The sequence below is a fragment of the Entelurus aequoreus genome, linkage group LG16 (assembly GCF_033978785.1).
Source record: "Entelurus aequoreus isolate RoL-2023_Sb linkage group LG16, RoL_Eaeq_v1.1, whole genome shotgun sequence".
Classification (NCBI taxonomy): domain Eukaryota; kingdom Metazoa; phylum Chordata; class Actinopteri; order Syngnathiformes; family Syngnathidae; genus Entelurus; species Entelurus aequoreus.
Genome location: NC_084746.1, coordinates 27,034,540 through 27,055,522, shown reverse-complemented (window position 1 = coordinate 27,055,522; position 20,983 = coordinate 27,034,540). Strand labels below are relative to the sequence as shown.

At 42.9% G+C, this 20,983-nt stretch overlaps 1 protein-coding gene across 1 annotated transcript in view; it reads right to left on the bottom strand.

The window, feature by feature from the left end:
* The window catches only part of dtna (dystrobrevin, alpha), a 57,228-nt gene extending 55,579 nt beyond the window's left edge, over positions 1 to 1,649 (bottom strand). Inside the window, exons 1-2 of the mRNA XM_062022505.1 lie at positions 1,422 to 1,649; positions 101 to 358 (exon numbers count right to left, since the gene is read on the bottom strand). The gene's annotated coding sequence lies outside the window, so the exon portion shown is untranslated. The remainder of the gene's footprint in view (positions 1 to 100; positions 359 to 1,421) is intronic.
* Positions 1,650 to 20,983: the final 19,334 nt, after the last annotated feature.

Sequence of the window (20,983 nt, the reverse complement as noted above, 5' to 3'; positions counted from 1 at the left end):
AAAAAACTATAATTAACGTCAAAACTACACAACGTTTGTCCAGAGTAGGTAAAGGTCGTGTTTTGACTGGCGCTCGTTAAAGCAGCTGCACGGGACTTACCAGAATGTATTTCGAGGCATGTCAACATCTCCCACCGCCAGGAATCCCACCACAGCACAACAACGGCCGTGTCCTGCACCCGCGCGATCAGGCGTGCTTGGTATCCGGGAGCCGCATCACTACGAGCGGTGGTGCCCTCCTAGCACTCCTCCTCCTCACCGAGCTGGTGTTGTGGTAATAATGTTCGTGCAAAGGCGCACCGAGTGGCCTCTCTGCGATGACGTAATGCGGAATCTCGTAACTGTGTGTCTTCTTTGCCTTCAAAAATTATGAAAATTGATAGATATTATTGCCAGAAACACCAAATTGGTTATATTGTTTTTAAATATAATTGCTTATGCTACGTTGTAGAGACAGTTTTTTTGCCACGCTGCTATGAGCTTTAAGAAGGTGACGTCATGTACATGTTTGCACAGCTTTTTTTTGCTAATTATTTCAGGAATGAAACATAGTGTTGTAATTGCATATTTGGTATATCCCCAATGAGAGTAAAAATAATAATCACTATATTTACTGTTGAGTGAACGTGATGTAGGACATTTCATGCATAGTGGAAAAATACAATAATAATAATCATATCGTCACTGTATGTTTTGGTTAGTTTACGCCATTCTTAAAATTCTACTTTAAAAAAAAAAAGAACATAAGTGCTGTTTTTGATCGATAAATGCGCTACAGTGACGTAAAACACTTTTGGAACGACTATAAATAATTTCCCCATCTTCGCTGTTGGGTCTTGAACGCCGCACAGGCCCTTGTTACCTGGCAACCGCTCCAGGAAGATTGTCAATCCGACAGCGCTTTGGTCGATTCACGGGACACAGTGGAAAGAAACACAACTTTTGAAAAGTCCAGAAAAGGGAAATTAGGCAGGTCAGGGGGTAATAGCATTTCACTTTCTGCCATGACAACGACGCCCACTCCCAGCTAATGCATTGTTGTAGCTCAGTTTAATGGATGTTGATGATCAGTATTGAAGGTAGCATTTATTTTCTAACACTTAGTAAATGACTATTTTATGTAAAACATATTCAAATGACCTTATTCCCCCTAACGATACTTTTTTTTTGTCGTGAGAAGTGTCGGTCGGTATATTTAATATGCCACAAATTAATCACGCATAACAAACACCTCCCCCTCCCGTCCATATAACCCGCTAACACAACTCAAACACCCGCACAACACACTCAATCCCACAGCCCAAAGTACCATTCACTTCCGCAAAGTATATACAGCACATACATTTCCCCAATGACATGCACATAGCGGCACGCACGGACGGGCAAGCGATCAAATGTTTGGAAGAAAGTTGCATACTCACGGTAGCGCGTCTGCTATCCAACTCAAAGTCCTCCTGGTTGTGTTGCTGTAGCCAGCCGCTAATACACCGATCCCACCTACAGCTTTCTTCTTTGCTGTCTTAATTGTCCATTAAACAAATTGCAAAAGATTCACCAACACAGATGTCCAGAATACTGTGGAATTTTGCGATGAAAACAGAGCTGTTTGTATTGGGACACAATGGTGTCCCAATACTTCCGCACACTACGTGACGTCACGCGCGAACGTCATCATACCGAGACGTTTTCAGCCGGATATTTCCCGGGAAATTTAGAATTGCACTTTATCAGTTAACCCGGCCGTATTGGCATGTGTTGCAATGTTACAATTTCATCATTGGTATATAAACTATCAGACTGCGTGGTCGGTAGTAGTGGGTTTCAGTAGACCTTTAAATTAACTGGAATCCAGTGTGCTCTGGATTCCAGTTATTAACTATTGTAGTGAATCACACCTGAGCCATCATAAATTAATCAAATCTTTATTGGACACGTGAAAGTACACAATGTGACAAAGAACATTTTACACCAATCAATCTAGGGATCTAGATGTCTGGTCATTACGCTCCTCACTCTTTTGCCTTCACCTTCATTGTCCATTCGTTTTTGGTGACTTTACATACTCTGGACCGAGACGTTGAGTCCGCGACATACATGGCGGACAATAACTGATACAGTCTGCTTTGCCAGTTCAAAAGCATTCGCCATTTTCTTCCCTCGACGGCCAGGTAATACAAAGCACAGGCTACCTTTTTTATCACATCCATGGGAGCCCGCATTCTCGTTGTCTCTCCTTCGACAAATGGATGAAGTTTTTCGGTAAGTAGAATCACAGCTGACATGGACATTCGAAAGTTCTCTTGCCGTCTGAGAAGTGTTGTATCCAAAATAGCTGCGATCGCTTTCTCTTAAGGTATTCATGTGTGATTTCCACAAGCGTCTGTACAGACGGAAGGAGAAACACGGGTCTGTCTGGATGACTTGCCTTCATATTTCTAGTGGTTAGCTCCGAGTTACGAAACCGCTTTATGAAACTGGCTGTGGGGCGTTTTTTCTGACGTCACTTCCTCTCCGAACTCAGTTTGTAAACGATCAATGAGTCCATACAAAGCTAAGAGCCGGAGATTCAAGAAATACACGGCGCACTTATCTGTGTAAAAAATTGTCCGAGGAGGGGGACCTTAAACGATGGTTTAGTGTGGCTGAAACGGGGCTTAGGCTAAATAATTATTCCTTTAAGGGGTTATCCGGCTTAGTGTAGACATAACCTAAGTCAAAAGCATCGACTCACATGTGTGTACCTGCCGGAGCTTTAAGGACTCACAAAATTTTGCCTATCTATATTTCCGCCATTTTTGGGTTTCTCTTCCGTCAACAACTAGGGATTGAACGTTCTAGAATTGGAGGTGTTAGCATTATTTGAAATGTTTTATTGTCAATCCAGAAGACATTTTAGGGAAAAGACTATGAGCTTTGTCAAAATACAGTATTGCATCCACAGACATATTAAGCTTAGTTTTGATTGACACAGTTTACTATTTTGGTTTTAGTTTCCTTTACACTGACATCTGTTTCTATTATCCTACCAACCAAAATCTAAACACTTCCCAGTATGATGCAGTGCAATCTTTACGTTGCAATCTACTTACAAAACACTGCTTAACTCTTTGCTCCAAAATGTGTACATTTTTGACTTATGACGATTAGATCACATATCCTGTAATAATGTGAAGATTAGGAATATGTGAATTTGCAATAAGTAACCCATTTATATTCAGGTGCATAATTTAAGGCTTGTTGATTCTGCAATGCGTCAACTTTACAAATATGCTCATACACTTCAGTCGTATGGAAAAAATCGGACACCTTTGCACACATAAGATGTGTGTAAAATACAATAAAAAAAAATGATTTTCATAAAACCAGTATTATCAGACAGGTCTTGTAAAGATGATTCCAGTGATATAAGTATAATTTTCCTCTGATAGAATATTAAAGAAGTTATGGACTTTTGAAACCGGTAAAAATGCAGTAATTTATAGTCAGTCTCTTCAATACAAAGTCAGTGGGGCTCAAGATTTTAGCTGTGACCTTTTTGTCAAATACATCACAACTTTCCTAATATTTATCCCATTTTAAAAAGATTGGTATCAATGGACAGCTTTTTTAAACAAAGAAACAGAAAAAGGTTTCACCGTTATGGTGTATTTTTAATTGATTAAATTCATAAAATGAGTGTTGGAAGTAACAGAAAATTTTAGTAAACATGGCTGCTCATACTCGAGTCACAAAACAAGCGGCCAGGCACTCGGCGATCCAAAAAATTTGTGTGTAAATTGATCAATTCAAAAGATATTTGACAGACTCGCAGATGAATGTGTAACTTGTATTATAATAGGGATTCCAATAAACATTTTACTCACCATAGATTTTTTGCAGCAGAGTTTTGTCGAGTGCAAACTTGCCCAATTTTGGCAGAGCTTTTTGGTGTGAGTAGTTGTCCAATCCGAAAATATCAGTATACTGGATAAACTACTGTATTTTACGTGCCATAGGGCGCACCGGATTATAAGGCACACTGCCGATGAGCAGGTCTATTCAGGTTTATTTTCTTAAAAAAGGCGTACCGGATTATAAGGGGCAACAAAGGGCTCTACAGGGTATTATGATTTTTCTTTCTACATTTAAAACACAATGCATATAATTGTGGTTCTTAAGGCCAACATCGTGCATAGATTATGTTATACAGACCATCTTCAGGCTGCTTTCAGACCGTCTCTTCTAAGGCTGCAGCTAACGATTATTTTTCTATCGATTAATCTATAGATAATTTTTTTCGATTAATCGGTTAATCTATAGATTATTTTTTCGATTAATCTATTGATTATTTTTCATTTTACCGATTCTTTTTTTATTCAAAATGAAGATGAAAAAATAAATGTAGGCCCGTTTTTTCAAAAGGCATGGCTTTTATTTCCAAAAAAAAAAAGTATGGCCACTCAGTCAACATTGACAACAACATGACGAAATATTCTGTAACAATGTAAACATTTAAAACTTTTAACATTTAACAAAATTAAAAGTAGCTTATTTGCTTTTTAATGTGCAAATATAAAAGTCAACATCCAGTGCAAATCTTAATATTCTGCAATAGTATAAGCATTTCAAAAGTAAAAGTATTGCTTATTTTGCTTTAAAATGTGCAAAAATAAAGATAAACATCCAATACAAAAAAGTGCAAAACGAAATATTCTGTAACAACAGTGTAAACATTTCAACAAAAGTGAAAGTATTGCTTATTTGCTAAAATGTGCAAAAATAAAGATAAACATCCAATACAAAAAAGTGCCAATCTAAATATTCTGGAGCACTGTAAACATTAAGTATTGCTTTTAAAATGTGCAAAATAAACATCCAGTCCAAGACAGTACACAATAACCAATTCTACTCATTCCAGTGAGTGTCTAACAGTTGTAATGAAGAAAGGTTAGCATGTCTACATGTTTGGTTCTTTTCTTGTTTACAATATTCCCAGCAGCTGAAAATAGGCGCTCAGAAGGGATCGATGTGGCTGGAACTGAGAGGTAATTAGCCTTCACCTCAAGCCAGGACTGCGAGTGAGCTGAGCTGCAGTTTAAGTTTCTAGAAGGTCAACGGGCTCATAGTGATGTTACTAGTAGTTGACTGGGAGGTGTTTATTATCATTTGGGGAGAGTCCGCTGCCTGATGCTCACCTGCTAAACACCTATCTGCTCGACGCTGAAGCGCTGACTACATGCGCTCTGAATACGCACTGCTGATTGGCTGACAATGCTTTGTGTGTACCAATCAGATGGTTGTGTGGGTGGGACAATGCTGCGTGCTGAGACAGAGGCAGACAGAGCAAAGCAGCTTGTTAAGACTTTAGCTTTAGCTTAGAAACTCGTTCGGTACACCCCCGTACCGAACCGAAAGCCCCATACCGAAACGGTTCAATACAAAACACGTACCGTTACACCCCTAGCAGATACAAATGGCACATTCATGTTTTTGTGTAATGATGACAACGTATGCTCACGCGGACGATTGACTAGTTGATGGTTTTCTTTTCAAATGTTCGTTCATAGCCGTTGTGCTGCTATGATAGGCCATTTACGCTCGACGCAGTGTGCATACAACAACATCATTAGGCCGTTTATTGAAATACTCCCACACTTTTGACCACTTTTGGCATGCTTTTCCCCCCTCGCTCGCACCGCTCGCATCGTCTTCTTTGATCGTCTGCTTTTCGCTTCGCCATGACGGTAGTGTGACATAAATATGCGACGCGTCGACGCACAAAAACGGCGTCGACGTATTTACGTAACCGATGACGCTGTGGCCGTAAGGTAGTTGGTGCCTGTCGTGGCGGTAATCCTAGAACCCGTTGGTGGACACCGGCGGTGAGGGATGCCTTCATGCTGAAGAAGTAGTCCTATCGGGTTCTTTTGGCTCATAGGACTCCTGAGGCAGCGGACATGTACCGACAGGCCAAGTTTGTGCGGCTTCGACGGTCGCGGAGGCAAAAACTCGGACATGGGAGGAGTTCGAGGAAGCCATGGAAAACGACTTCCGGACGGCTTCGAAGCGATTCTGGACCACCATCCGCCGCCTCAGGGAGGGGAAGCAGTGCACTATCAACACCGTGTATGGTGAGGATGGTGTTCTGCTGACCTCGACTGCGGATGTTGTGGATCGGTGAAGGGAATACTTCGAAGACCTCCTCAATCCCACCAACACGTCTTCCTATGAGGAAGCAGTGCCTGGGGAATCTGTGGTGGGCTCTCCTATTTCTGGGGCTGAGGTTGCTGAGGTAGTAAAAAGCTCCTCGATGGCAAGGCCATCGGAGTTCCTTAAGGCTCTGGATGCTGTGGGGCTGTCTTGGTTGACAAGACTCTGCAGCATCGCGTGGACATCGGGGGCGGTACCTCTGGATTGGCAGACCGGGGTGGTGGTTCCTCTCTTTAAGAAGGGGAACCGGAGGGTATGTTCTAACTATCGTGGGATCACACTCCTCAGCCTTCCCGGTAAGGTCTATTCAGGTGTGCTGGAGAGGAGGCTACGCCGGATAGTCGAACCTCGGATTCAGGAGGAACAGTGTGGTTTTCGTCCTGGTCGTGGAACTGTGGACCAGCTCTATACTCTCGGCAGGGTCCTTGAGGGTGCATGGGAGTTTGCCCAACCAGTCTACATGTGTTTTGTGGACTTGGAGAAGGCATTCGACCGTGTCCCTCGGGAAGTCCTGTGGGGAGTGCTCAGGGAGTATGGGGTATCGGACTGTCTGATTGTGGCGGTCCGCTCCCTGTATGATCAGTGCCAGAGTTTGGTCCGCATTGCCGGCAGTAAGTCGGACACGTTTCCAGTGAGGGTTGGACTCCGCCAAGGCTGCCCTTTGTCACCGATTCTGTTCATAACTTTTATGGACAGAATTTCTAGGCGCAGTCAAGGCGTTGAGGGGATCTGGTTTGGTGGCTGCAGGATTAGGTCTCTGCTTTTTGCAGATGATGTGGTCCTGATGGCTTCATCTGGCCAGGATCTTCAGCTCTCACTGGATCGGTTCGCAGCTGAGTGTGAAGCGACTGGGATGAGAATCAGCACCTCCAAGTCCGAGTCCATGGTTCTCGCCCGGAAAAGGGTGAAGTGCCATCTCCGGGTTGCGGAGGAGACCCTGCCCCAAGTGGAGGAGTTCAAGTGCCTCGGAGTCTTGTTCACGAGTGAGGGAAGAGTGGATCGTGAGATCGACAGGCGGATCGGTGCGGCGTCTTCAGTAATGCGGACGCTGTATCGATCCGTTGTGGTGAAGAAGGAGCTGAGCCGTAAGGCAAAGCTCTCAATTTACCGGTCGATCTACGTTCCCAGCCTCACCTATGGTCATGAGCTTTGGGTTATGACCGAAAGGACAAGATCACGGGTACAAGCGGCCGAAATGAGTTTCCTCCGCCGGGTGGCGGGGCTCTCCCTTAGAGATAGGGTGAGAAGCTCTGCCATCCGGGGGGAGCTCAAAGTAAAGCCGCTGCTCCTCCACATCGAGAGGAGCCAGATGAGGTGGTTCGGGCATCTGGTCAGGATGCCACCTGAACGCCTCCCTAGGGAGGTGTTTAGGGCACGTCGGACCGGTAGGAGGCCACGGGGAAGACCCAGGACACGTTGGGAAGACTATGTCTCCCGGCTGGCCTGGGAACGCCTCGGGATCCCCCGGGAAGAGCTGGATGAAGTGGCTGGGGAGAGGGAAGTCTGGGTTTCCCTGCTTAGGCTGCTTCCCCCGCGACCCGACCTCGGATAAGCGGAAGAAGATGGATGGATGGATGGATGGATGGCAATTCGACAGCGTCTTCTCCCCGTCATCTTTTTTGTACCGGTAGTTTTTAGCATTTCCATAGTGAGTCTAAGATATAAGTTAGAAGTGTACGCTAATTTATATTAAAAATTGCAACAGAGGAGGATCAATGCCCCACAACAACAGGGTAGAGAAAAAAAGGAGCTTATTGATAAAGGCGGACGCCCGCAAATTTTCGGTACTTATGCAGATCCCAAATACACATCAGCATATACCAATAGGTAAGAAAAGTTGGTTTTGTATGATATTGCATAACAAAATGCCAGATAATATATCTCCTATTAACTACGATAGCCGTAATGCGCCGATTCCATCAAGCGGCGTGGCTTTGTAGTGAAGTGAATTATATTTATTTAAGTCCTATACTTCACTTTGTAGTGAAGTGAATTATACAGCGCTTTTCTCTGGAGACTCAAAGCGCTTTACATAGTGAAACCCAATATCTACTGTACATCCTTTAAGCTACTTTTAAACCAATGTGGGTGGCACTGAGAGCAGGTGGGTAAACTGACTTACCCAATGACACAACGGCAGTGACTAGGATGGCGGAAACGGGAAGCAAACCTGGAACCTTCAAGTTGCTGGAATGGCCGCTCTACCAACCGAGCCACGCCAGCTTACCAAAGTCGTACTAAAGCTTTTTGACAGGTTTGTAATCTTCTATATTCTCAATGAAACATCAAAGTTTTGCTGTTCCTTGCTTCTGGGTACTTGCTATAGAGTGATTTATTGAACAGGCATCAGTAAACCTGCAGTCCACAGGTATTTCTTATGTGTGACTGCCATCTACTGATCACACCTATCATTATACAATGTACCAATTAAATTTCTTCGAGGTCGGTAAGCACAACCAGAATTAAGACGTACTTTAGACGCACCGGGTTTAAAGGCAAATTGTCGATTTTTTAGAAAATGAAAGAATTTTAAGTGTGCCTTATAGTCTGTAAAATATGGTACAGAAAGTTATGTGTTCTATGTCGTTTGTACTGGTGGTGTATAGTGGTGGTGAAAGCAATATGAACACAGATGAACTCTGAAAACAGCGGTCCAATTGGTACTTACGATGGCGCGATCAAGCGTGAACACTACGGAGATCCAGCGAGCGGCGAATACACACATACAGTACATAAGGGTGAACATTTTTCAAAACATGCCCCATAACTGTATTCCCTGGGCTATTGTTTTTTTCTGACAAACTCACAATAAGGCAGTGCTGTTACAAAACCCCAGAGTTTGACCTTAATAAGTCTGATTGACTTTAAATTTCTCACACACCTCAATGCACTTTATTAGAACACTCACTGTAACTTTAGATTGCTTAGCAGAATCACCACATAATTTGGTGCACACATTTCACTTTCATTTTTGTTTTAGCCACCCTCATCCATTTTATATCGCTTGTCCCATTCATTTAGTCACATATTTATTGCACAAATTGTTTGCCAAGTCTTTCTGCATCACTTGTTCTGTACCTTCATCACCGCCAGATGGCGCCCTTTCACCAGCCTGACTGTCGCCATTGGCTTTGCCTTGAGTTGCTGATCCTCTCTCCCCCACTGACACGTTCCAAAACATGTCAGTCTATACGACCACACTCCCACTGAGAATAAGGAGTCACAGAAGACGTTTCACAGCCAAATAATTTTTTGTAATTACTTTGCAGAGTGAAATTAATCAAATAGAGCGAGCGTTTGTTTCAACTACATCTGCTGCTTCCTGATGTTCATGGGGCGTTGGTTCACCCGTGTGTTATTCCTCCACACATTACAAGGGGCTTTGTTTCATTAAATAGAGACACGTGTTTGTTTGTGATACACAAACATTTAAAGTCTGGTTCACAGAGCTCAATGTTTTTAAATGTGTGTCAAATGAAGCCGGCCTTTACACGCAAAGGTAAAGGACTGGCGTCACCAGTTAAACCAGGCATGACTGAAACAGGCATTGAGAAACTCACCAGCCTAGAAATAGCTAGCCAAGCACCCATGCAGTGCAAGTTAACCTTGTTTTGTTATAAAGTATAAACTTTTCCCTACAAATGTCACTTTAAAAGGTGTCACACTGGAGACTTCATTAAGTAAACCTACACAGTTTTAAGAGACCCCAAAAAAGTAGTATAAAGAAATTGTCCATTATCACAATGGCTGAAGAAAATAAACAGCGTCCTTGGAGAAGTCGTGTACCTGATTGAGCGTCTGGAGGCCAAGCGTTAATGTGCGAAAAGAAATAAAGTTGACAGTGTGGCAACTTTGGCGTTTTGGGTATAGCGGCCATGCCAGAAACCTGAGGGTTTTAGGTTTGCTCCCAAATCGCTGCCGTTGTGTCCTTGGGCAGGACACTTCACCCTTGCCCCCAGTGCTGCTCACACTGGTGATTGAATGATAGGTGGCGCAAACTGGCAGCCACGCTTCCGTCAGTCTACCCCAGGGCAGCTGTGGCTACGAAAGTAGCTTACCACCACCAGGTGTGAATGAATGATGGGTTCTCACTTCTCTGTGAAGCGCTTTGAGTGTCTACAGCGCTATATAAATCTAATCCATTATTATTATTATTATTATTATTATTAACAATAGCATGTATTGTTGAGAAAGGTGAGTCAATGAGAATACATATTTCAATTTGAACCACCTTCATGCAATATCTCAGGAATGTTATTACTAGTTGTAAAATAATTTTTATCTGGGACATAAGGCCTGTGTTCAAGGCGTTTAAACACAAGTGTATGCTAAAAGTGCGAAGACAATGCCAGACACTGCACTTTGAAATCATATGTTGCAGGAGGACCAAAGACAAATTCACATTGGGAGAGAGAACCTGGACACGTATCCAGACTACTAGAAAAAGTTAAATCAGCACTCCACAAGCAGAGGTAATGTTCAAAAGAAGACCTTATTCAAGGTCAATTTCCCAATTTTAATTCTGTTTCAACAATTTCCCTTGTGGTTCATTAAAGTTTGTCTAAGTCTAATCCATAAATGTGTTTCCTCACTTATATATATGTCCTTCCTATGTTATAGGTGGATGCAATTTAATCTAATAATTTTATTATTACTACGGTAATCAAAGACAAAGTAATGTTGTATTCCCATTGAGGCAAAGAAGATTAAAAATGGTCATCTGAGTGTATGAAGAATCATCTAACAAGCCGCTTTTAGGCATATTCAACCCAGGACAGTTAGCTTATATTAAGTTAAACAGGGCTAACCATGATTTAGCTGTATGGATATACGGTATTTAATTATAAATGACGCTTGATGTTGTCATGTGCAGTGTTCTTGACAAATGACGCTTTAGCATTCCCATCGCCCGGTTCACCTATGGTTTCTAATTCACTTCAAAACAATTTCTCACCATAAAAAAGAGTCAAAGCAGTTGCAAACGCTGGAGAAAAGCCAATGAGCTTAATATTTTCTTTTATTTGTATTTTTTTATTATACTTATATCACTAGAATCATCTTTACAATAGACTGAAATCAGGGATGCCGAAAAGGAGGTAATGTGCGACTCTATAACGCAGCGCAGCACTCAAATTAAAGGAGCTAGAGAGAAAAATAAAGGAGTCAGGTGACACATGTTCAGAATGACATTGAAAAAGAAACCAATTGCCTTGTAGAAAAGCATATAGAAGATCGTAATGAGGTGGTCTTTGTGATCATTTCCACATGCACCTACATTGGTGCCCATAGTTGACATATGGTGTGACACATCCACAGAAATTTGATATCAGAATAGCACCTGCAGTCAAAACGTGCTATTTGCAAGTAAGAAAACACAAAGGTTGGAAAATACAAGTGTCAAATATCTCAGAGACACTTCATTAAGTCCACTGCAGAGCTGTACAGTGCAAGCATTTTACTCGTATTTGCAACTAAAAATAGGTTTTGTGCAAGTATTAAAAAAAAGTAGCACACATGCGAATTCAGATATTAACCTTTTAATTTTGCTTTTAAAATGAATACATCCAACTTTTAATAAACTACAGTAAAATGTTTGCTCATCTGTATAGCATGTTTGAAATAAACTTAAACCATAACAATGACCAAATGGACAAGTGATTGACGCGGGAATGTCGCCGATCACCCTGTTTGTGCCCCTCCTGACTCACACACTCAGTCTTCCAACATGGAAGAAACAAGATCTAAGTTGGAGGAACTGGTCAGTAAAAGACAACGTTTTTTTCACCGCCTTAAAACTTGACATGAACTGCACAGCGCGCTAGCAACTACAAGGGTCGGAGGGAATATTGAACAACAAATCAATGATTGAAGTAACATACTTGCCATCCGTTTATTGACAAGAACATACAGCCATGGAAGCTCATTCAATCTATTTATTAAGCAGAGGTAACACAAACCAGTGAAAGAGTCAAAGGAGTTGCCCCTGCTAGCCCGCTAAGCTAACAAAAACAGCTCAAGCTAAAATGCCTGTGAGACTCAGACGGAGCGTGGACCTGCTGACGTCACATATCACTAGGCAAAAAGGCACCACCTTTTAAAGGCACAAACTCAGAAGCACGCACTGCTGTCAAGTATACTTTATATCAGTGGTGGGCAATTAATTTTTACCGGGGGCCGCATGAGCTACCCGAGCACTGCTGGAGGGCCACATCGACAATATTTCAATTCAATTTTGCTCAATATTATTTTTGATATATACCGTAAGATAAATAATAATAATAATAATAGTAATACTTCAACATAGTGTGTGTAACAGCATTCCATGACTAATATATATAAATTAACATTAATAATAAATGACAGTAAAATAAGCACACGTATGACTGAGGAGTCATAGTGTAACTTTGTGTGGTGTTTGAGTTGTCCGACTTTTTGTGTGGCCTTAAACGCACCAGTGGTTTAGTGCTATGCGTGTTGGTGACAGATGACAAGTTGGTTTTGGCCTGGTTTGTACGGCAGAAAATGACTAGTTTTTCGAGATAGAACTGTTTTACTCATGTTTTTGGTGTGGTTATGTCCGAGTATAAACAGTTTTGTTCAATAAAGTGATCGATATAATTCCTGTCCTCGAAGCATCTCGATAGACGTTACAATAATTGAACGGTGTTCAATTGAACGGTGTTGACGAACACCATTAGGGCCGCTTGTTGTCACTGTCACTCAAAGTTGCATTGCAAAATTCCATAGAATAAATATGTTTATTTTGTTTAGAATTCAGATGGGATTTGATTTGGTGCGCGGCATATACTTACTGCGCGCAGCGGACGCTTGAGCAGTGCGCAATTGCGCAGGCACGCACCTTAGGTGAGGGGACGTTGCTTTGCAGTTCATGTGTTGTTGAAAACACGCCATTCCTCATCAACTTTTCTCTTTTTGGCGTCTCGGGTGTAAACCGTGCATCACTTGTCGCTGCATGTGCACCTTCACTCGCAGGTTACACACGGACACACGCCCATAAATAATACTTTTCAAAATAAAAGCAGCACAGTTGTATTGCGCGCAGGACATAGATGTTTTTTCAACTTTATTTTGTAATTGCAGTTGTTCACATTCACTCACAATCACGCATACGTCCACACGGAAGTAATACAAATAACGCTTTTCAAAACAAAAGCAGCACCGTTGTATTGCACACTCGACATAGATACTTTTTGAAATTTATTTTGTAATTTATGATTGGCCTCACGCGGGCCGGACAGGGATGCGCAAAGGGCCGGATGCGGCCCGCGGGCCGTACAATGCCCAGGTCTGCTTTATATGAAACTTATCTCAAATGCATTATGCCGGATTTTTAACGTTTGTTTTTAAGTAACGCATTAATTACTTTCTATAGTAATTACATTTATTAAAGAGTAATTCCGTCAGTAATTCAATTATTGTTTTGGTAACTATAATTAGTGACTTTAAAAAAAGTAATTTTCAGAACGAGTAACTATAATTAGTGACTTTTAAAAGTAATTTTCAGAACATGAAGCTGAAGTTGATGTTCCTGGCTAAAACCTTAGTGTGTATGTCCTATAATAATGTTTACCTATAAAACACCATTGTTAAAAGTCAATTATTTTCATGTTGCTGCTGACGTTTAAACATGTTGTCATGTCTGTGTTCATGTTTTTGTTTGGCCATGTGCTGTTTTGTTTTTTGGACACTTCCTTAGTTCCTGGTTTCACTTCCTGGTTTTGTTTGTCACCATAGCAACCATTAGTTTCACCTGTTCCACGTTTGGACTCACACACACCTGTCTCACGTTTTCACAGTCATGTCATGCACCTGTTCACAGTTAGTCACGCACCTGTTTTCACTTATCATGTCACTATATAGGCTTTTCTGTTTCTGTTGTTCGTCCTGGCGACATCACCCATTCATGCCATGTCCACAGTTCCTTGTCACGTTAGTTCTTGTTTCATCTCTTGTCACGTAAGTTTTTGTTTGTTTAATGTTCATAGTTCTCCGCCATTGTGCGCGCCCTTTGTTTTTCTAGTCAAGTTTTTTACCTCCGCTGTGAGCGCCTTTTGTTTGTACTTTTTTTGAGTTAGAATTAAAAATGTATTTAAATTCACGTCTTGCACGCGCCAATTTTTCATTGCCTTCTGGGAGAACAAACCACGCCATAGACCCAGTCCTGACAGTATGTCGCCAGCATAAAAGTTCTCCCGCAAGAAAATTGGGCGTTTTGGACGAGGCAGCGTGGGAGGTCCTCCACGCCATGGAGAAGGAAACGCTGCGCTACTCCTCCGTGGAGTACAGAGACTCCATTTGGTCCGAGGATGGCGCTGCGTCACCGCAGTCCCGGAAGCGCCGCTCCCGACGAAGGACGTCAGGGAGGGCTTCCACAAGCATTGGAAAGGACGCATCGTTCCCGCAAGCTCCTCCCCCTCCGGGCGGAAACGAGCTGCAGCCAGCCCGGCTTCCCCAGGACGACGTCACGCCGCTGCCAGTGGGTGACGTCATGGATTTTTTTCCCCTGAACTCTTTTTCTTGTCAGCCACATCCAACCAAAGACTCTAAATCCATGATTAAATATTACCAAGACATGTTTTTAGAAATCAGATCCTGTCAATCACAGTCACCCAATTTTCATGCCCCGCCCCCCAGGACTCATGCCACGCTCAAGTCAGAATTTTTTTTTTCACCCACAAAAGCCCAGGTGGGGGGGAACGAAAGACCTTTTGGGCAATTTAGAGGGGAGGATTCTGCCCTCCTCCTGAACCCCCTCCGCCCACCCCAAAAGACGGTTCCAGACCGCGGGGAGCGCGTCTGGGATCCGCTCCTTGAGGGGGGGGCTAGGGCTGGGAATTGTTCAGGTGGGGTGGGTCAGCATCGTCACGCCAAGCCACAGCCTCCAGCACGACCACCACCACCTGTCTTTCGACCTGCCAAGCCACAGCCACCAGCACGACCCCCACCACCAGTCTTTCGTCATGCCAAGCCACAGCCACCAGCACGACCACCACCACCAGTTTTTCGTCCATGCCAAGATCCACCTGCTCCACGCCCAGCTCCACGCCAAGCGCCACCAGTACCTGCTCCACGCCAAGCGCCACCAGTACCTGCTCCACGCCAAGCGCCGCCAGTGCCTGCTCCACGCCAAGCGCCGCCAGTGCCTGCTCCACGCCAAGCGCCGCCAGTACCTGCTCCACGCCAAGCGCCGCCAGTACCTGCTCCACGCCAAGCGCCACCAGTACCTGCTCCACGCCAAGCGCCGCCAGTCGCAGCTTCACGACGCCAAGTGCCGCCAGTCGCAGCCCCACGCCGCCAAGTGCCGCCAGTCGCAGCCCCACGCCGCCAAGTGCCGCCCGTGGCTGCCCCACGCCGCCAAGTGCCGCCCGTGGCTGCCCCACGCCGCCAAGTGCCGCCCGTGGCTGCCCCACGCCGCCAAGTGCCGCCCGTGGCTGTCCCACGCCAAGACCAAAGCCAAGACCAAGACCCGCCAAGTAACCAAGACCAAGTCCAAGCACAGCCACACCAAGACCAAGTCCAAGACCAACTACGCCAAGACCAAGACCAACCACGCCGAGTCCAAGACCAAGACCAACCACGCCAAGTCCAAGACCAAGACCAACCACGCCAAGACCAAGTCCAAGACCAAGACCCAGACCCTCGCCAAGACCAAGACCAAGACCCATGCCAAGACCAAGACCCTCGTCAAGACCCGCCACGCCAAGCTTCGCCGCCTGACGCACCACGCCAAGCTTCGCCGCCTGACGCACCACGCCAAGCTTCGCCGCCTGCCACGACAACGCGCCCACCTCCTCGTCGGCCAAGGATGTGGCCTTTCCATGGGCGTCCGCCACGCCAGGTGCGCCGACCTCCTCGTCTGCCACGAATGTGGCCATTCCCAGGTCGCCCACCTCGTCAGGTTCAGCGGCGGTCTACCCGCCGCCGCCACCTGACTCTGCCCCGGTGGATTCGGGGACACCTGGTCTGGCGACCCACCGCCATGTCCCCCTCCCCCCCTCCCATGACTCTTGATCCTGTTTTTTGTTTTTGGACATCTGGGATCTGTCCGTAAGGGGGGGGTTCTGTCATGTCTGTGTTCATGTTTTTGTTTGGCCATGTGCTGTTTTGTTTTTTGGACACTTCCTTAGTTCCTGGTTTCACTTCCTGGTTTTGTTTGTCACCATAGCAACCATTAGTTTCACCTGTTCCACGTTTGGACTCACACACACCTGTCTCACGTTTTCACAGTCATGTCATGCACCTGTTCACAGTTAGTCACGCACCTGTTTTCACTTTTCATGTCACTATATAGGCTTTTCTGTTTCTGTTGTTCGTCCTGGCGACATCACCCATTCATGCCATGTCCACAGTTCCTTGTCACGTTAGTTCTTGTTTCATCTCTTGTCACGTAAGTTTTTGTTTGTTTAATGTTCATAGTTCTCCGCCATTGTGCGCGCCCTTTGTTTTTCTAGTCAAGTTTTTTACCTCCGCTGTGAGCGCCTTTTGTTTGTACTTTTTTTGAGTTAGAATTAAAAATGTATTTAAATTCACGTCTTGCACGCGCCAATTTTTCATTGCCTTCTGGGAGAACAAACCACGCCATAGACCCAGTCCTGACACATGTCCTCTTAAAGCAGGGCACTTAATTTCACATTTTGTTCTTTTCTGATTTTGTTAGCTGAAGAATTGAGCATAGGTACATGTTTTTTAAAGAACATTGGAGATTATATTTGACTTCTCTTAAAAGGCGTTTTTCTTTCTTTCTTATCTCAAAACACCTCTTAAGTTAGGATGCTATTATGCAAAAACTACTTTTCTTACTTGTTGGTACCTGTTTTTGTGTATTTGGGATCGCCATCAGTCCCGAAAATTTAAAATCAAGGCATGGTGGAGATATTTAGTTAAGTCAACGGATATTTCCATTTGTGGGTTAGTTTATGGGCCAAACTAACCCATATGAGTTTTGATCCATATTGCCCAGGTCTACACATGTGTTTACGACAGTGCTAGCACAGTTTAGGGATGTTCTCCGTGTTTAATTGAGCGTTACAGTAGGCCTTATGGTGGCATTGTTTTTATATGTATGAGGGAACATGTGTACCTTGTTTGAGTGTTAATAATTGAAGTGTGATGTTTAAGACATTCCATATTGCTAAAAATGAATGTCGATGCTACAAGAAATTTTCTGTGCTACAGGTCTGCGAAAAGGTCTTAGCTTGAGTGACCCACGTTAAGTTGCAGCAAAAGCAGCAGCAGCTCACCTGCAAGTCGGGGTCAGTGAGAGCAAAGCCTGTACCTTTTGTACATTGTGTGCATGAGTAACAAGGAAGAGCCCCCTTATGAATACCTTGCTTTGTTTTTTACAACGAGAGATCCTGCAAAATAAGCTGATATTTTAGGTGAGTACATTTGACCTACCTAAGGTATCTACCAAAAAGTAAGATTTTCTGTTTTTGTTATTGTAAGACCTGTCCCCTGTTCAGTCTTCTTCAGGGTCAGTGCGCAAATATCAGTGAAAAGCTACACCGACACCGAACAAGTTTATCAAGCCAAAAGGTGACTTGGACAGCAACAAGTGCACTGAAAAGTCACATTAAAACTTCTTGCACATACAGTATGATCCATTATTTGTAGAATGTGAAGCAGTTGACTCAATAAGAGGAAAAGATGAAGGAAGAGGAACACTTTTATCGGGCCTCAAGAAAAGCTGTGACGGTAAGCAAGAAAAAGACCTCGGTGAAAAAAAAAAATTGAAAACTAATTATTTTGTTACTTGTACAGTGATGACAGCTATTATTATGTTTGCTCTTTGAATACAGGCGCTCCACTCTGACAACATAATTGACAGGATTAGTGACTCGAGGATTAGTAAACCGTCAGAGAAATGCAATGTTGCTTCAGATAAAATGGAGGAAAATATTAGAAGCCTGTCTGAATTGGATGATAGGCGACTTGTCAGGGTGTACCCCGCCTTCCGCCCGAATGCAAGCGGTAGGAAAATGGATGGATGGATGGTCTGCATCTAACATCTCTGATATAAGCTCAGATACAAGCAGTCCTGCAACTAGTTTAATTATGCACAGCTGGACAGCCAGTTAAAATCTAAATGTCCTCCAATACAGTAGATACGTTTTTAGTATTGGCTCATTCCTGTGAGAATCCTGCATGTGACTGAAGCTTTAAGGAGTAGAACTAGCCAGGACTAGCTGCAGTGTGCTCAAACAACCACCAGGTAGCATCTGTGAGCAGATAATACTGTATCTTCTCTTTTCGACTTATCAGGTCATGCATTCACAAATTCTTCACTCACGCTTCAAGTGAAGGATGAGGAAAAAATACAACCTTACTTAGTGTAAGCACACATTGTTGGTCTTTTCTTCTATTTAAGTAAAGTCATTAATGAAAGGTAAACCTGGTAGGCTAGGACCTAGCAGTTACACAACAGCTAAGCACATAACAGCAGTGTCATTGATTGAACAATAACGCTGTCATGACATTTGTTAATATAAACAAGTATGAAAGAATTATAGTTTCATATTAGTGTTGTCCCGATACCAATATTTTGATGCCGGTACCAAAATTATTTCAATACTTTTCGGTACTTTTCTAAATAAAGGGGACCACAAAGATTTAATCGGATTTAGCGATTAGGAGTGACAGATTGTTTGGTAAACGTATAGCATGTTCTATATGTTTTAGTTATTTGAATGACTCTTACCATAATATGTTACGTTAACATACCAGGCACATTCTCAGTTGGTTATTTATGCGTCATATAACGTACACTTATTCAGCCTGTTGTTCACTATTCTTTATTTATTTTAAATTGCCTTTCAAATGTCTATTCTTGGTGTTGGGTTTTATCAAATAAATTTCCCCAAAAAATGCGACTTATACTCCAGTGCGACTTATATATGTTTTTTTCCTTCTATATTATGCATTTTCGGCCGGAGCAATTTATACTCCGGAGTGACTTATACTCCGAAAAATACGGTAAGTACTTCGTGATTGTGCACTGCGGAACATGCTCCTCTGCTCGTAAACCAGCAATGACACGGCTTGACGACGACGGGGGCGCGGGCGGGGTGGCGGACCGGTACTTTTCCGAGGCGGTATAGTACCGAATATGATTCATTAGTGTCGCGGTACTATACTAAAACGGGTATATCGTACAACCCTAATACATATTACTTACACATACAAACTCTCCAAGTATATTAGAAAGTATCTAATATCAAATGTGTCCACATAACTCAACTAACTGTGTCATGAGCTAATAAATGTAATGAATTATTGTGGCCACCATGTGTCTCTTTACCACTCCTTTTCAACTTAAAGACACACTGTAAAAAAATGACCGTAGAAACTACGGCAAGCATTTGTTAAATAGCAACAGTAAAACACTGTAAAATCAAAAATAGTTTATCACAGTAGTAAATGCAGTGGATTCTTGCAAACCAAGAAGCAGTAGTATTATAACTATGGTTATAATATGTAAAAAACACAACTTTACTGTGAAAATAATGAAAAATTTGCAAATACTGTAATGTCACAAGCATGCAAATTCTCTAAAATTTACTGTATTATTATGTCCAAATTACACTGGCACAATTCCAAATTTCTGAAAAGGAATAGGACAGGGGTGGAGTAGGACACTGGTGTCAAATTTGTTTTCATTGAGGTCCAGATAGGTCTGCTTGTAACAGTAAGTATACTGTATATGAATGTAAATGTATAATTGCCTCGTGTTTATCACACAATTCCTTATGCATTTGATTATAAATATTGTACGTACAAATTGATAGATAACTTGCTTTTAAATCATAAGTCAGGGTGACAAGACAAGCAGATACTTTAGTATTTTATTTTAACATACTGTAAACACTTTTGTATTATGTGTTAATAAGTTTGTTGCACGGTGGAAGAGGGGTTAGTGCATCTGCCTCACAATACGAAGGTACTGAGTAGTCGTGAGTTCAATCCCGGCCTCGGGATCTTTCTGTGTGGAGTTTGCCTGTTCTCCTTGTGACTGCGTGGGTTCCCTCCGGGTACTCCGGCTTTCTCCCACCTCCAAAGACATGCACCTGGGGATAGGTTGATTGGCAACACTAAAATTGGCCCTGGTGTGTGGATGTGAGTGTGAATTTTGTCTGTCTATCTGTGTTGGCCCTGCGATGAGGTGGCGACTTGTCCAGGGTGTACTCCGCCTTCCGCCCGATTGTAGCTGAGATAGGCTCCAGCGCCCCCCACGACCCCGAAGGGATTAAGCGGTAGAAAATGGATGGAAGTTTGTTGCACAGTCAGATAATATTCAAATTAAAAAAACATGCAGTTGCATGCAATACATGTATTTTTTCTGTCAAAATTGAAAGAACGACTACATTAAGTAAAAAATAAGTGCTTTATTGACACACGTTATTTCTAGGCTTTTGAGGGCCTTATAAAACGAAGTGGCGGGCCAGATCTGGCTGCCATACCTTAAGTTTAACCCCTGTAGAGTAGGAAGAAGCTACCCCTTCTCCAGTTTTCATAAATTACTAAAAATTGTTCAATTTCTGTATTCAACATGCACTTACAGTAGTTACTAATTATTTTAAGAGTGATTGTACAGTTGTTTGACCTGTTGGATAGTTTGTTAGATAATTACAGTAGAGTTGTCAATGAGTAATTCACCTTTGGAATTTTTATTTGTGTTTAATTGTATTAATTTACTTGCTATTATAATTTAATTTAACTTTAAAAAAGACCCAAATATTTTGACTCAAATGCAATTTTATGGTCAAAATATCATGCA